Below are 14,808 nucleotides of genomic sequence, written 5' to 3'. Positions count from 1 at the left end.
GAGAAAGAATCGCCCGATCGCGGAAGACAGTCAAAATATTCCAAGTATAAAATACAAGTAAAACAAGGGATCGCCCGAACAGGGACTCGAACCCTGGACCGTTAGGTTAAAAGCCTAACGCTCTACCAACTGAGCTATCCGGGCTCAATCCGTTAGTGCCGATAAACAGATAAAATATTATAAGTATAAAATAGAAGAAAGAGAAAGAATCGCCCGATCGCGGAAGACAGACAAAATATTCCAAGTATAAAATACAAGTAAAAAAAGAGATCGCCCGAACAGGGACTCGAACCCTGGACCGTTAGGTTAAAAGCCTAACGCTCTACCGACTGAGCTATCCAGGCTCAATCCGTTAGTGCCGATAAACAGATAAAATATTATAAGTATAAAATAGAAGAAAGAGAAAGAATCGCCCGATCGCGGAAGACAGATAAATTATTCCAAGTATAAAATACAAGTTAAAAAAAGGGACCGCCCGAACAGGGACTCGAACCCTGGACCGTTAGGTTAAAAGCCTAACGCTCTACCGACTGAGCTATCCGGGCTCAATCCGTTAGTGCCGATAAACAGATAAAATATTATAAGTATAAAATAGAAGACAGAGAATGAATCGCCGGATCGCGGAAGACAGATAGAATTTTCCAAGTATAAAATAGAAGTAAAAAAAGGGATCGCCCGAACAGGGACTCGATAGGTTAAAAGCCTAACGCTCTACCGACTGAGCTATCCGGGCTCAATCCGTTAGTTCCGATAAAAAGATAAAATATTATAAGTATAAAATAGAAAAAAGAGAAAGAATCGCCCGATCGCGGAAGACAGATAGAATTTTCCAAGTATAAAATAGAAGTAAGAAAAGGGATTGCCCGAACAGGGACTCGAACCCTAGACCGTTAGGTTAAAAGCCTAACGCTCTACCGACTGAGCTATCCGGGCTCAATCCGTTAGTGCCGATAAACAGATAAAATATTATAAGAATAAAATAGAAGAAAGAGAAAGAATCGCCCGATCGCGGAAGACAGATAGAATTTTCCAAGTATAAAATAAAAGTAAAAAAAGGGACCGCCCGAACAGGGACTCGAACCCTGGACCGTTAGGTTAAAAGCCTAACGCTCTACCGACTGAGCTATCCGGGCTCAATCCGTTAGTGCCGATAAACAGATAAAATAATATAAGTATAAAATAGAAGAAAGAGAAAGAATCGCCCGATCGCGGAAGACAGATAGAATATTCCAAGTATAAAATACAAGTAAAGAAAGAGATCGCCCGAACAGGGACTCGAACCCTGGACCGTTAGGTTAAAAGCCTAACGCTCTACCGACTGAGCTATCCGGGCTCAAACCGTTAGTGCCGATAATCAGATAAAATATTATAAGTATAAAATAGACGAAAGAGAAAGAATCGCCCGATTGCGGAAGACAGATAAAATATTCCAAGTATAAAATACAAGTAAAAAAAGAGATCGCCCGAACAGTGACTCGAACCCTGGACCGTTAGGTTAAAACCCTAACGCTCTACCGACTGAGCTATCCGGGCTCAATCCGTTAGTGCCGATAAACAGATAAAATATTATAAGTATAAAATAGAAGAAAGAGAAAGAATCGCCCGATCGCGGAAGGAAGACAAAATATTCCACGTATAAAATACAAGTAAAAAAAAAGGGATTGCCCGATCAGGGACTCGAACCCTGGACCGTTAGGTTAAAAGCCTAACGCTCTACCGACTGAGCTATCCGGGCTCAATCCGTTAGTGCCGATAAACAGATAAAATATTATAAGTATAAAATAGAAGAAAGAGAAAGAATCGCCAGATCGCGGAAGACAGATAGAATTTTCCAAGTATAAAATAGAAATAAAAAAAGGGATCGCCCGAACAGGGACTCGAACCCTGGACCGTTAGGGTAAAAGCCTAACGCTCTACCGACTGAGCTATCCGGGCTCAATCCGTTAGTGCCGATAAACAGATAAAATATTATAAGTATAAAATAGAAGAAAGAGAAAGAATCGCCCGAACGCGGAAGACTGATAAAATATTCCAAGTATAAAATACAAGTAAAAAAAGAGATCGCCCGAACAGGGACTCGAACCCTGGACCGTTAGGTTAAAAGCCTAACGCTCAACCGACTGAGCTATCCGGGCTCAGTCCGTTAGAGCCGATAAGCAGATAAAATATTATAAGTATAAAATAGAAGAAAGAGAAAGAATCGCCTGATCGCGGAAGACAGATAGAATTTTCCAAGTATAAAATACAAGTTAAAAAAGGGATCGCCCGAACAGAGACTCGAACCCTGGACCGTTAGGTTAAAAGCCTAACGCTCTATCTACAGAGCTATCCGGGCTCAATCCGTTAGTGCCGATAAACAGATCAAATATTATAAGTATAAAATAGAAGAAAGAGAAAGAATCGCCCGATCGCGGAAGACAGATAGAATATTCCAAGTATAAAATACAAGTAAAGAAAGAGATCGCCCGAAGAGGGACTCGAACCCTGGACCGTTAGGTTAAAAGCCTAACGCTTTACCGACTGAGCTATCCGGGCTCTTTCCGTTAGTGCCGATAAACAGATCAAATATTATAAGTATAAAATAGAAGAAAGAGAAAGAATCGCCCGATCGCGGAAGACAGATAGAATATTCCAAGTATAAAATACAAGTAAAGAAAGAGATCGCCCGAACAGGGACTCGAACCCTGGACCGTTAGGTTAAAAGCCTAACGCTTTACCGACTGAGCTATCCGGGCTCTTTCCGTTTGTGCCGATAAACAGATAAAATATTATAAGTATAAAATAGAAGAAAGAGAAAGAATCGCCCGATCGCGGAAGACAGTCAAAATATTCCAAGTATAAAATACAAGTAAAACAAGGGATCGCCCGAACAGGGACTCGAACCCTGGACCGTTAGGTTAAAAGCCTAACGCTCTACCGACTGAGCTATCCGGGCTCAATCCGTTAGTTCCGATAAAAAGATAAAATATTATAAGTATAAAATAGAAGAAAGAGAAAGAATCGCCCGATCGCGGAAGACAGATAGAATTTTCCAAGTATAAAATAGAAGTAAAAAAAGGGATCACCCGAACAGGGACTCGAACCCTGGACCGTTAGGTTAAAAGCCTAACGCTCTACCGACTGAGCTATCCGGGCTCAATCCGTTAGTTCCGATAAAAAGATAAAATATTATAAGTATAAAATAGAAGAAAGAGAAAGAATCGCCCGATCGCGGAAGACAGATAGAATTTTCCAAGTATAAAATAGAAGTTAAAAAAGGGATTGCCCAAACAGGGACTCGAACCCTGGACCGTTAGGTTAAAAGCCTAACGCTCTAACGACTGAGCTATCCGGGCTCAATCCGTTAGATTCCGATAAAAAGATAAAATATTATAAGTATAAAATAGAAGAAAGAGAAAGAATCACCCGATCGCGGAAGACAGATAGAATTTTCCAAGTATAAAATAGAAGTAAAAAAAGGGATCCCCCGAACAGGGACTCTAACCCTGGACCGTTAGGTTAAAAGCCTAACGCTCTACCGTCTGAGCTATCCGGGCTCATTCCGTTAGTTCCGATAAATAGATAAAATATTATAAGTATAAAATAGAAGAAAGAGAAAGAATCGCCCGATCGCGGAAGACAGATAGAATTTTCCAAGTATAAAATAGAAGTAAAAAAAGGGATCGCCCGAACAGGGACTCGAAGCCTGGACCGTTAGGTTAAAAGCCTAACGCTCTACCTACAGAGCTATCCGGGCTCAATCCGTTAGTTTCGATAAACAGATAAAATATTATAAGTATAAAATAGAAGAAAGAGAAAGAATCACCCGATCGCGGAAGACAGATCGAATTTTCCAAGTATAAAATACAAGTAAAGAAAGAGATCGCCCGAACAGGGACTCGAACCCTGGACCGTTAGGTTAAAAGCCTAACGCTCTACCGACTGAGCTATCCGGGCTCAAACCGTTAGTGCCGATAATCAGATAAAATATTATAAGTATAAAATAGACGAAAGAGAAAGAATCGCCCGATTGCGGAAGACAGATAAAATATTCCAAGTATAAAATACAAGTAAAAAAAGAGATCGCCCGAACAGTGACTCGAACCCTGGACCGTTAGGTTAAAACCCTAACGCTCTACCGACTGAGCTATCCGGGCTCAATCCGTTAGTGCCGATAAACAGATAAAATATTATAAGTATAAAATAGAAGAAAGAGAAAGAATCGCCCGATCGCGGAAGGAAGACAAAATATTCCACGTATAAAATACAAGTAAAAAAAAAAGGGATTGCCCGATCAGGGACTCGAACCCTGGACCGTTAGGTTAAAAGCCTAACGCTCTACCGACTGAGCTATCCGGGCTCAATCCGTTAGTGCCGATAAACAGATAAAATAATATAAGTATAAAATAGAAGAAAGAGAAAGAATCGCCCGATCGCGGAAGACAGATAGAATATTCCAAGTATAAAATACAAGTAAAGAAAGAGATCGCCCGAACAGGGACTCGAACCCTGGACCGTTAGGTTAAAAGCCTAACGCTCTACCGACTGAGCTATCCGGGCTCAAACCGTTAGTGCCGATAATCAGATAAAATATTATAAGTATAAAATAGACGAAAGAGAAAGAATCGCCCGATTGCGGAAGACAGATAAAATATTCCAAGTATAAAATACAAGTAAAAAAAGAGATCGCCCGAACAGTGACTCGAACCCTGGACCGTTAGGTTAAAACCCTAACGCTCTACCGACTGAGCTATCCGGGCTCAATCCGTTAGTGCCGATAAACAGATAAAATATTATAAGTATAAAATAGAAGAAAGAGAAAGAATCGCCCGATCGCGGAAGGAAGACAAAATATTCCACGTATAAAATACAAGTAAAAAAAAAGGGATTGCCCGATCAGGGACTCGAACCCTGGACCGTTAGGTTAAAAGCCTAACGCTCTACCGACTGAGCTATCCGGGCTCAATCCGTTAGTGCCGATAAACAGATAAAATATTATAAGTATAAAATAGAAGAAAGAGAAAGAATCGCCAGATCGCGGAAGACAGATAGAATTTTCCAAGTATAAAATAGAAATAAAAAAAGGGATCGCCCGAACAGGGACTCGAACCCTGGACCGTTAGGGTAAAAGCCTAACGCTCTACCGACTGAGCTATCCGGGCTCAATCCGTTAGTGCCGATAAACAGATAAAATATTATAAGTATAAAATAGAAGAAAGAGAAAGAATCGCCCGAACGCGGAAGACTGATAAAATATTCCAAGTATAAAATACAAGTAAAAAAAGAGATCGCCCGAACAGGGACTCGAACCCTGGACCGTTAGGTTAAAAGCCTAACGCTCAACCGACTGAGCTATCCGGGCTCAGTCCGTTAGAGCCGATAAGCAGATAAAATATTATAAGTATAAAATAGAAGAAAGAGAAAGAATCGCCTGATCGCGGAAGACAGATAGAATTTTCCAAGTATAAAATACAAGTTAAAAAAGGGATCGCCCGAACAGAGACTCGAACCCTGGACCGTTAGGTTAAAAGCCTAACGCTCTATCTACAGAGCTATCCGGGCTCAATCCGTTAGTGCCGATAAACAGATCAAATATTATAAGTATAAAATAGAAGAAAGAGAAAGAATCGCCCGATCGCGGAAGACAGATAGAATATTCCAAGTATAAAATACAAGTAAAGAAAGAGATCGCCCGAAGAGGGACTCGAACCCTGGACCGTTAGGTTAAAAGCCTAACGCTTTACCGACTGAGCTATCCGGGCTCTTTCCGTTAGTGCCGATAAACAGATCAAATATTATAAGTATAAAATAGAAGAAAGAGAAAGAATCGCCCGATCGCGGAAGACAGATAGAATATTCCAAGTATAAAATACAAGTAAAGAAAGAGATCGCCCGAACAGGGACTCGAACCCTGGACCGTTAGGTTAAAAGCCTAACGCTTTACCGACTGAGCTATCCGGGCTCTTTCCGTTTGTGCCGATAAACAGATAAAATATTATAAGTATAAAATAGAAGAAAGAGAAAGAATCGCCCGATCGCGGAAGACAGTCAAAATATTCCAAGTATAAAATACAAGTAAAACAAGGGATCGCCCGAACAGGGACTCGAACCCTGGACCGTTAGGTTAAAAGCCTAACGCTCTACCGACTGAGCTATCCGGGCTCAATCCGTTAGTTCCGATAAAAAGATAAAATATTATAAGTATAAAATAGAAGAAAGAGAAAGAATCGCCCGATCGCGGAAGACAGATAGAATTTTCCAAGTATAAAATAGAAGTAAAAAAAGGGATCACCCGAACAGGGACTCGAACCCTGGACCGTTAGGTTAAAAGCCTAACGCTCTACCGACTGAGCTATCCGGGCTCAATCCGTTAGTTCCGATAAAAAGATAAAATATTATAAGTATAAAATAGAAGAAAGAGAAAGAATCGCCCGATCGCGGAAGACAGATAGAATTTTCCAAGTATAAAATAGAAGTTAAAAAAGGGATTGCCCAAACAGGGACTCGAACCCTGGACCGTTAGGTTAAAAGCCTAACGCTCTAACGACTGAGCTATCCGGGCTCAATCCGTTAGATTCCGATAAAAAGATAAAATATTATAAGTATAAAATAGAAGAAAGAGAAAGAATCACCCGATCGCGGAAGACAGATAGAATTTTCCAAGTATAAAATAGAAGTAAAAAAAGGGATCCCCCGAACAGGGACTCTAACCCTGGACCGTTAGGTTAAAAGCCTAACGCTCTACCGTCTGAGCTATCCGGGCTCATTCCGTTAGTTCCGATAAATAGATAAAATATTATAAGTATAAAATAGAAGAAAGAGAAAGAATCGCCCGATCGCGGAAGACAGATAGAATTTTCCAAGTATAAAATAGAAGTAAAAAAAGGGATCGCCCGAACAGGGACTCGAAGCCTGGACCGTTAGGTTAAAAGCCTAACGCTCTACCTACAGAGCTATCCGGGCTCAATCCGTTAGTTTCGATAAACAGATAAAATATTATAAGTATAAAATAGAAGAAAGAGAAAGAATCACCCGATCGCGGAAGACAGATCGAATTTTCCAAGTATAAAATACAAGTTAAAAAAGGGATCGCCCGAACTGAGACTTGAGCCCTGGACCGTTAGGTTAAAAGCCTGACGCTCTACCTGCAGAGGTATCCGGGCTAAATCCGTTAGTGCCGATAAACAGATAAAATATTATAAGTATAAAATAGAAGAAAGAGAAAGAATCGCCCGATCGCGGAAGACAGTCAAAATATTCCAAGTATAAAATACAAGTAAAACAAGGGATCGCCCGAACAGGGACTCGAACCCTGGACCGTTAGGTTAAAAGCCTAACGCTCTACCAACTGAGCTATCCGGGCTCAATCCGTTAGTGCCGATAAACAGATAAAATATTATAAGTATAAAATAGAAGAAAGAGAAAGAATCGCCCGATTGCGGAAGACAGATCGAATTTTCCAAGTATAAAATACAAGTTAAAAAAGGGATCGCCCGAACTGAGACTTGAGCCCTGGACCGTTAGGTTAAAAGCCTAACGCTCTACCTACAGAGCTATCCATGCTAAATCCGTTAGTGCCGATAAACAGATAAAATATTATAAGTATAAAATAGAAGACAGAGAATGAATCGCCCGATCGCGGAAGACAGATAGAATTTTCCAAGTATAAAATAGAAGTAAAAAAAGGGATCGCCCGAACTGAGACTTGAGCCCTGGACCGTTAGGTTAAAAGCCTAACGCTCTACCTAGAGAGCTATCCGGGCTAAATCCGTTAGTGCCGATAAACAGATAAAATATTATAAGTATAAAATAGAAGAAAGAGAAAGAATCGCCCGATCGCGGAAGACAGATAGAATATTCCAAGTATAAAATACAACTAAAGAAAGAGATCGCCCGAACAGGGACTCGAACCCTGGACCGTTAGGTTAAAAGCCTAACGCTCTACCGACTGAGCTATCCGGGCTCTTTCCGTTTGTGCCGATAAACAGATAAAATATTATAAGTATAAAATAGAAGAAAGAGAAAGAATCGCCCGATCGCGGAAGACAGATAGAATTTTCCAAGTATAAAATAGAAGTAAAAAAAGGGATCGCCCGAACAGGGACTCGAACCCTGGACCGTTAGGTTAAAAGCCTAACGCTCTACCGACTGAGCTATCAGGGCTCAAACCGTTAGTGCCGATAATCAGATAAAATATTATAAGTATAAAATAGAAGAAAGAGAAAGAATCGCCCGATTGCGGAAGACAGATAAAATATTCCAAGTATAAAATACAAGTAAAAAAAGAGATCGCCCGAACAGTGACTCGAACCCTGGACCGTTAGGTAACAACCCTAACGCTGTACCGACTGAGCTATCCGGGCTCAATCCGTTAGTGCCGATAAACAGATAAAATATTATAAGTATAAAATAGAAGAAAGAGAAAGAATCGCCCGATCGCGGAAGGAAGACAAAATAATCCACGTATAAAATACAAGTAAAAAAAGGGATCGCCCGAACAGGGACTCGAACCCTGAACCGTTAGGTTAAAAGCCTAACGCTCTACCGACTGAGCTATCCGGGCTCAATCCGTTAGTTCCGATAAAAAGATAAAATATTATAAGTATAAAATAGAAGAAAGAGAAAGAATCGCCCGATCGCGGGAGACAGATAGAATTTTCCAAGTATAAAATAGAAGTAAAAAAAGGGATCATCCGAACAGAGACTCGAACCCTGGACCGTTAGGGTAAAAGCCTAACGCTCTACCGACTGAGCTATCCGGGCTCAATCCGTTAGTGCCGATAAACAGATAAAATATTATAAGTATAAAATAGAAGAAAGAGAAAGAATCGCCCGAACGCGGATGACTGATAAAATATTCCAAGTATAAAATACAAGTAAAAAAAGAGATCGCCCGAACAGGGACTCGAACCCTGGACCGTTAGGTTAAAAGTCTAACGCTCTACCGACTGAGCTATCCGGGCTCAATCCGTTAGTGCCGATAAACAGATAAAATATTATATGTATAAAATAGAAGAAAGAGAAAGAATCGCCCGATCGCGGAAGGAAGACAAAATATTCCAAGTATAAAATACAAGTAAAAAAAGAGATCGCCCGAACAGGGACTCGAACCCTGGACCGTTAGGGTAAAAGCCTAACGCTCTACCGACTGAGCTATCCGGGCTCAATCCGTTAGTGCCGATAAACAGATATAATATTATAAGTATAAAATAGAAGAAAGAGAAAGAATCGCCCGATCGCGGAAGGAAGACAAAATATTCCAAGTATAAAATACAAGTAAAAAAAGAGATTGCCCGAACAGGGACTCGAACCCTGGACCGTTAGGGTAAAAGCCTAACGCTCTACCGACTGAGCTATCCGGGACCAATCCGTTAGTGCCGATAAACAGATAAAATATTATAAGTATAAAATAGAAGAAAGAGAAAGAATCGCCCGAACGCGGATGACTGATAAAATATTCCAAGTATAAAATACAAGTAAAAAAAGAGATCGCCCGAACAGGGACTTGAACCCTGGACCGTTAGGTTAAAAGCCTAACGCTCTACCGACTAAGCTATCCGGGCTCAATCCGTTAGTTCCGATAAACAGATAAAATATTATAAGTATAAAATAGAAGAAAGTGAAAGAATCGCCCGATCGCGGAAGACAGAATTTTCCAAGTATAAAATAGAAGTAAAAAAAGGGATCGCCCAAACAGGGACTCGAACCCTGGACCGTCAGGTTAAAAGCCTAACGCTCTACCGACTGAGCTATCCGGGCTCAATCCGTTAGTTCCGATAAACAGATAAAATATTATAAGTATAAAATAGAAGAAAGAGAAAAAATCGCCCAAACGCGGAAGACAGATAGAATTTTCCAAGTATTAAATAGAAGTTAAAAAAGGGATCGCCCGAACAGGGACTCGAACCCTGGACCGTTAGGTTAAAAGCCTAACGCTCTACCGACTGAGCTATCCGGGCTCAATCCGTTAGTTCCGATAAAAAGATAAAATATTATAAGTATAAAATAGTAGAAAGAGAAAGAATCGCCCGATCGCGGAAGACAGATAGAATTTTCCAAATATAAAATAGAAGTAAAAAAAGGGATCGCCCGAACAGGGACTCGAACCCTGGACCGTTAGGTTAAAAGCCTAACGCTCTACCGACTGAGCTATCCGGGCTCAATCCGTTAGTGCCGATAAACAGATAAAATATTATAAGTATAAAATAGAAGAAAGAGAAAGAATCGCCCGATCGCGGAAGGAAGACAAAATATTCCACGTATAAAATACAAGTAAAAAAAAAGGGATCGCCCGAACAGGGACTCGAACCCTGGACCGTTAGGTTAAAAGCCTAACGCTCTACCGACTGAGCTATCCGGGCTCATTCCGTTAGTTCCGATAAACAGATAAAATATTATAAGTATAAAATAGAAGAAAGAGAAAGAATCGCCCGATCGCGGAAGACAGATAGAATTTTCCAAGTATAAAATAGAAGTAAAAAAAGGGATCGCCCGAACAGGGACTCGAACCCTGGACCGTTAGGTTAAAAGCCTAACGCTCTACCTACAGAGCTATCCGGGCTCAATCCGTTAGTTTGGATAAACAGATAAAATATTATAAGTATAAAATAGAAGAAAGAGAAAGAATCACCCGATCGCGGAAGACAGATCGAATTTTCCAAGTATAAAATACAAGTTAAAAAAGGGATCGCCCGAACTGAGACTTGAGCCCTGGACCGTTAGGTTAAAAGCCTAACGCTCTACCTACAGAGCTATCCGGGCTAAATCCGTTAGTGCCGATAAACAGATAAAATATTATAAGTATAAAATAGAAGAAAGAGAAAGAATCGCCCGATCGCGGAAGACAGATAGAATATTCCAAGTATAAAATACAAGTAAAGAAAGAGATCGCCCGAACAGGGTCTCGAACCCTGGACCGTTAGGTTAAAAGCCTAACGCTCTACCGACTGAGCTATCCGGGCTCAATCCGTTAGTGCCGATAAACAGATAAAATATTATAAGTATAAAATAGAAGAAAGAGAAAGAATCGCCCGATCGCGGAAGACAGATAAATTATTCCAAGTATAAAATACAAGTAAAAAAAAGGAACCGCCCGAACAGGGACTCGAATCCTGGACCGTTAGGTTAAAAGCCTAACGCTCTACCGACTGAGCTATCCGGGCTCAATCCGTTAGTGCCGATAAACAGATAAAATATTATAAGTATAAAATAGAAGACAGAGAATGAATCGCCCGATCGCGGAAGACAGATAGAATTTTCCAAGTATAAAATAGAAGTAAAAAAAAGGGATCGCCCGAACAGGGACTCGAACCCTGGACCGTTAGGTTAAAAGCCTAACGCTCTACCGACTGAGCTATCCGGGCTCAATCCGTTAGTGCCGATAAACAGATAAAATATTATAAGTATAAAATAGAAGAAAGAGAAAGAATCGCCCGATCGCGGAAGACAGATAAATTATTCCAAGTATAAAATACAAGTAAAAAAAAGGGACCGCCCGAACAGGGACTCGATCCCTGGACCGTTAGGTTAAACGCCTAACGCTCTACCGACTGAGCTATCCGGGCTCAATCCGTTAGTGCCGATAAACAGATAAAATATTATAAGTATAAAATAGAAGAAAGAGAAAGAATCACCCGATCGCGGAAGACAGATCGAATTTTCCAAGTATAAAATACAAGTTAAAAAAGGGATCGCCCGAACTGAGACTTGAGCCCTGGACCGTTAGGTTAAAAGCCTAACGCTCTACCTACAGAGCTATCCGGGCTAAATCCGTTAGTGCCGATAAACAGATAAAATATTATAAGTATAAAATAGAAGAAAGAGAAAGAATCACCCGATCGCGGAAGACAGATCGAATTTTCCTAGTATAAAATACAAGTTAAAAAAGGGATCGCCCGAACTGAGACTTGAGCCCTGGACCGTTAGGTTAAAAGCCTAACGCTCTACCTACAGAGCTATCCGGGCTAAATCCGTTAGTGCCGATAAACAGATAAAATATTATAAGTATAAAATAGAAGAAAGAGAAAGAATCGCCCGATCGCGGAAGACAGATAGAATATTCCAAGTATAAAATGCAAGTAAAGAAAGAGATCGCCCGAACAGGGACTCGAACCCTGGACCGTTAGGTTAAAAGCCTAACGCTCTACCGACTGAGCTATCCGGGCTCAAACCGTTAGTGCCGATAATCAGATAAAATATTATAAGTATAAAATAGAAGAAAGAGAAAGAATCGCCCGATTGCGGAAGACAGATAAAATATTCCAAGTTTAAAATACAAGTAAAAAAAGAGATCGCCCGAACAGTGACTCGAACCCTGGACCGTTAGGTTAAAAGCCTAACGCTCTACCGACTGAGCTATCCGGGCTCAATCCGTTAGTGCCGATAAACAGATAAAATATTATAAGTATAAAATAGAAGAAAGAGAAAGAATCGCCCGATCGCGGAAGGAAGACAAAATATTCCACGTATAAAATACAAGTAAAAAAAAAGGGATCGCCCGAACAGGGACTCGAACCCTGGACCGTTAGGTTAAAAGCCTAACGCTCTACCGACTGAGCTATCCGGGCTCATTCCGTTAGTTCCGATAAACAGATAAAATATTATAAGTATAAAATAGAAGAAAGAGAAAGAATCGCCCGATCGCGGAAGACAGATAGAATTTTCCAAGTATAAAATAGAAGTAAAAAAAGGGATCGCCCGAACAGGGACTCGAACCCTGGACCGTTAGGTTAAAAGCCTAACGCTCTACCTACAGAGCTATCCGGGCTCACTCCGTTAGTTTCGATAATCAGATAAAATATTATAAGTATAAAATAGAAGAAAGAGAAAGAATCGCCCGATTGCGGAAGACAGATAAAATATTCCAAGTTTAAAATACAAGTAAAAAAAGAGATCGCCCGAACAGTGACTCGAACCCTGGACCGTTAGGTTAAAAGCCTAACGCTCTACCGACTGAGCTATCCGGGCTCAATCCGTTAGTGCCGATAAACAGATAAAATATTATAAGTATAAAATAGAAGAAAGAGAAAGAATCGCCCGATCGCGGAAGGAAGACAAAATATTCCACGTATAAAATACAAGTAAAAAAAAAGGGATCGCCCGAACAGGGACTCGAACCCTGGACCGTTAGGTTAAAAGCCTAACGCTCTACCGACTGAACTATCCGGGCTCAATCCGTTAGTTCCGATAAAAAGATAAAATATTATAAGTATAAAATAGAAGAAACAGAAAGAATCACCCGATCGCGGAAGACAGATAGAATTTTCCAAGTATAAAATAGAAGTAAAAAAAGGGATCGTCCGAACAGAGACTCGAAACCTGGACCGTTAGGTTAAAACCCTAACGCTCTACCGACTGAGCTATCCGGGCTCAATCCGTTAGTGCCGATAAACAGATAAAATATTATAAGTATAAAATAGAAGAAAGAGAAAGAATCGCCCGATCGCGGAAGACAGATAAATTATTCCAAGTATAAAATACAAGTAAAAAAAAGGGACCGCCCGAACAGGGACTCGAACCCTAGACCGTTAGGTTAAACGCGTAACGCTCTACCGACTGAGCTATCCGGGCTCAATCCGTTAGTGCCGATAAACAGATAAAATATTATAAGTATAAAATAGAAGACAGAGAATGAATCGCCCGATCGCGGAAGACAGATAGAATTTTCCAAGTATAAAATAGAATTAAAAAAAGGGATCGCCCGAACAGGGACTCGAACCCTGGACCGTTAGGTTAAAAGCCTAACGCTCTACCGACTGAGCTATCCGGGCTCAATCCGTTAGTTCCGATAAAAAGATAAAATATTATAAGTATAAAATAGAAGAAAGAGAAAGAATCGCCCGATCGCGGAAGACAGATAGAATTTTCCATGTATAAAATAGAAGTAAAAAAAGGGATCGCCCGAACAGGGACTCGAACCCTGGACCGTTAGGTTAAAAGCCTAACGCTCTACCGACTGAGCTATCCGGGCTCAATCCGTTAGTGCCGATAAACAGATAAAATATTATAAGTATAAAAAAGAAGAAAGAGAAAGAATCGCCCGATCGCGGAAGACAGATAGAATTTTCCAAGTACAAAATAGAAGTAAAAAAAGGGATCGCCCGAACAGGGACTCGAACCCTGGACCGTTAGTTTAAAAGCCTAACGCTCTACCGACTGAGCTATCCGAGCTCAATCCGTTAGTTCCGATAAAAAGATAAAATATTATAAGTATAAAATAGAAGAAAGAGAAAGAATCGCCGGATCGCGGAAGACAGATAGAATTTTCCAAGTATAAAATAGAAGTAAAAAAAAGGGATCGCCCGAACAGGGACTCGAACCCTGGACCGTTAGGTTAAAAGCCTAACGCTCTACCGACTGAGCTATCCGGGCTCAATCCGTTAGTGCCGATAAACAGATAAAATATTATAAGTATAAAATAGAAGAAAGAGAAAGAATCACCCGATCGCGGAAGACAGATCGAATTTTCCAAGTATAAAATACAAGTTAAAAAAGGGATCGCCCGAACTGAGACTTGAGCCCTGGACCGTTAGGTTAAAAGCCTAACGCTCTATCTACAGAGCTATCCGGGCTAAATCCGTTAGTCCCGATAAACAGATAAAATATTATAAGCATAAAATAGAAGAAAGAGAAAGAATCACCCGATCGCGGAAGACAGATCGAATTTTCCTAGTATAAAATACAAGTTAAAAAAGGGATCGCCCGAACTGAGACTTGAGCCCTGGACCGTTAGGTTAAAAGCCTAACGCTCTACCTACAGAGCTATCCGGGCTAAATCCGTTAGTGCCGATAAACAGATAAAATATTATAAGTATAAAATAGAAGAAAGAG

The 14,808-nt window shown here is 40.6% G+C and overlaps 19 non-coding genes across 19 annotated transcripts; all 19 read right to left on the bottom strand.

Annotated features, from left to right (window-relative positions):
* Positions 1 to 71: 71 nt before the first annotated feature.
* On the bottom strand, positions 72 to 144 carry TRNAK-UUU (transfer RNA lysine (anticodon UUU)). The gene has a single exon. It is a non-coding gene; the product is annotated as a tRNA-Lys (tRNA).
* Positions 145 to 472: 328 nt separating this feature from the next.
* Positions 473 to 545, bottom strand: TRNAK-UUU (transfer RNA lysine (anticodon UUU)). Its single transcript has one exon. It is a non-coding gene; the product is annotated as a tRNA-Lys (tRNA).
* Positions 546 to 1,060: 515 nt separating this feature from the next.
* On the bottom strand, positions 1,061 to 1,133 carry TRNAK-UUU (transfer RNA lysine (anticodon UUU)). Its single transcript has one exon. It is a non-coding gene; the product is annotated as a tRNA-Lys (tRNA).
* Positions 1,134 to 1,260: 127 nt separating this feature from the next.
* Positions 1,261 to 1,333, bottom strand: TRNAK-UUU (transfer RNA lysine (anticodon UUU)). The gene has a single exon. It is a non-coding gene; the product is annotated as a tRNA-Lys (tRNA).
* A 1,529-nt stretch (positions 1,334 to 2,862) lies between these two features.
* Positions 2,863 to 2,935, bottom strand: TRNAK-UUU (transfer RNA lysine (anticodon UUU)). The gene has a single exon. It is a non-coding gene; the product is annotated as a tRNA-Lys (tRNA).
* Positions 2,936 to 3,863: 928 nt separating this feature from the next.
* TRNAK-UUU (transfer RNA lysine (anticodon UUU)) lies at positions 3,864 to 3,936 on the bottom strand. The gene has a single exon. It is a non-coding gene; the product is annotated as a tRNA-Lys (tRNA).
* Positions 3,937 to 4,466: 530 nt separating this feature from the next.
* Positions 4,467 to 4,539, bottom strand: TRNAK-UUU (transfer RNA lysine (anticodon UUU)). Its single transcript has one exon. It is a non-coding gene; the product is annotated as a tRNA-Lys (tRNA).
* A 1,529-nt stretch (positions 4,540 to 6,068) lies between these two features.
* TRNAK-UUU (transfer RNA lysine (anticodon UUU)) lies at positions 6,069 to 6,141 on the bottom strand. Its single transcript has one exon. It is a non-coding gene; the product is annotated as a tRNA-Lys (tRNA).
* Positions 6,142 to 7,269: 1,128 nt separating this feature from the next.
* TRNAK-UUU (transfer RNA lysine (anticodon UUU)) lies at positions 7,270 to 7,342 on the bottom strand. Its single transcript has one exon. It is a non-coding gene; the product is annotated as a tRNA-Lys (tRNA).
* A 527-nt stretch (positions 7,343 to 7,869) lies between these two features.
* Positions 7,870 to 7,942, bottom strand: TRNAK-UUU (transfer RNA lysine (anticodon UUU)). The gene has a single exon. It is a non-coding gene; the product is annotated as a tRNA-Lys (tRNA).
* Positions 7,943 to 9,865: 1,923 nt separating this feature from the next.
* Positions 9,866 to 9,938, bottom strand: TRNAK-UUU (transfer RNA lysine (anticodon UUU)). The gene has a single exon. It is a non-coding gene; the product is annotated as a tRNA-Lys (tRNA).
* Positions 9,939 to 10,065: 127 nt separating this feature from the next.
* TRNAK-UUU (transfer RNA lysine (anticodon UUU)) lies at positions 10,066 to 10,138 on the bottom strand. Its single transcript has one exon. It is a non-coding gene; the product is annotated as a tRNA-Lys (tRNA).
* A 129-nt stretch (positions 10,139 to 10,267) lies between these two features.
* On the bottom strand, positions 10,268 to 10,340 carry TRNAK-UUU (transfer RNA lysine (anticodon UUU)). Its single transcript has one exon. It is a non-coding gene; the product is annotated as a tRNA-Lys (tRNA).
* Positions 10,341 to 11,269: 929 nt separating this feature from the next.
* On the bottom strand, positions 11,270 to 11,342 carry TRNAK-UUU (transfer RNA lysine (anticodon UUU)). The gene has a single exon. It is a non-coding gene; the product is annotated as a tRNA-Lys (tRNA).
* A 728-nt stretch (positions 11,343 to 12,070) lies between these two features.
* Positions 12,071 to 12,143, bottom strand: TRNAK-UUU (transfer RNA lysine (anticodon UUU)). Its single transcript has one exon. It is a non-coding gene; the product is annotated as a tRNA-Lys (tRNA).
* Positions 12,144 to 12,472: 329 nt separating this feature from the next.
* Positions 12,473 to 12,545, bottom strand: TRNAK-UUU (transfer RNA lysine (anticodon UUU)). Its single transcript has one exon. It is a non-coding gene; the product is annotated as a tRNA-Lys (tRNA).
* Positions 12,546 to 13,675: 1,130 nt separating this feature from the next.
* Positions 13,676 to 13,748, bottom strand: TRNAK-UUU (transfer RNA lysine (anticodon UUU)). The gene has a single exon. It is a non-coding gene; the product is annotated as a tRNA-Lys (tRNA).
* A 127-nt stretch (positions 13,749 to 13,875) lies between these two features.
* Positions 13,876 to 13,948, bottom strand: TRNAK-UUU (transfer RNA lysine (anticodon UUU)). Its single transcript has one exon. It is a non-coding gene; the product is annotated as a tRNA-Lys (tRNA).
* Positions 13,949 to 14,276: 328 nt separating this feature from the next.
* On the bottom strand, positions 14,277 to 14,349 carry TRNAK-UUU (transfer RNA lysine (anticodon UUU)). Its single transcript has one exon. It is a non-coding gene; the product is annotated as a tRNA-Lys (tRNA).
* Between the last annotated feature and the right edge of the window lie 459 nt (positions 14,350 to 14,808).

This window comes from Parasteatoda tepidariorum, chromosome 2, assembly GCF_982258835.1.
Source record: "Parasteatoda tepidariorum strain Cologne lab strain chromosome 2, Ptep-v5.0, whole genome shotgun sequence".
Classification (NCBI taxonomy): Eukaryota; Metazoa; Arthropoda; class Arachnida; order Araneae; family Theridiidae; genus Parasteatoda; species Parasteatoda tepidariorum.
This window is presented reverse-complemented; position numbering and strand designations above follow the sequence as displayed.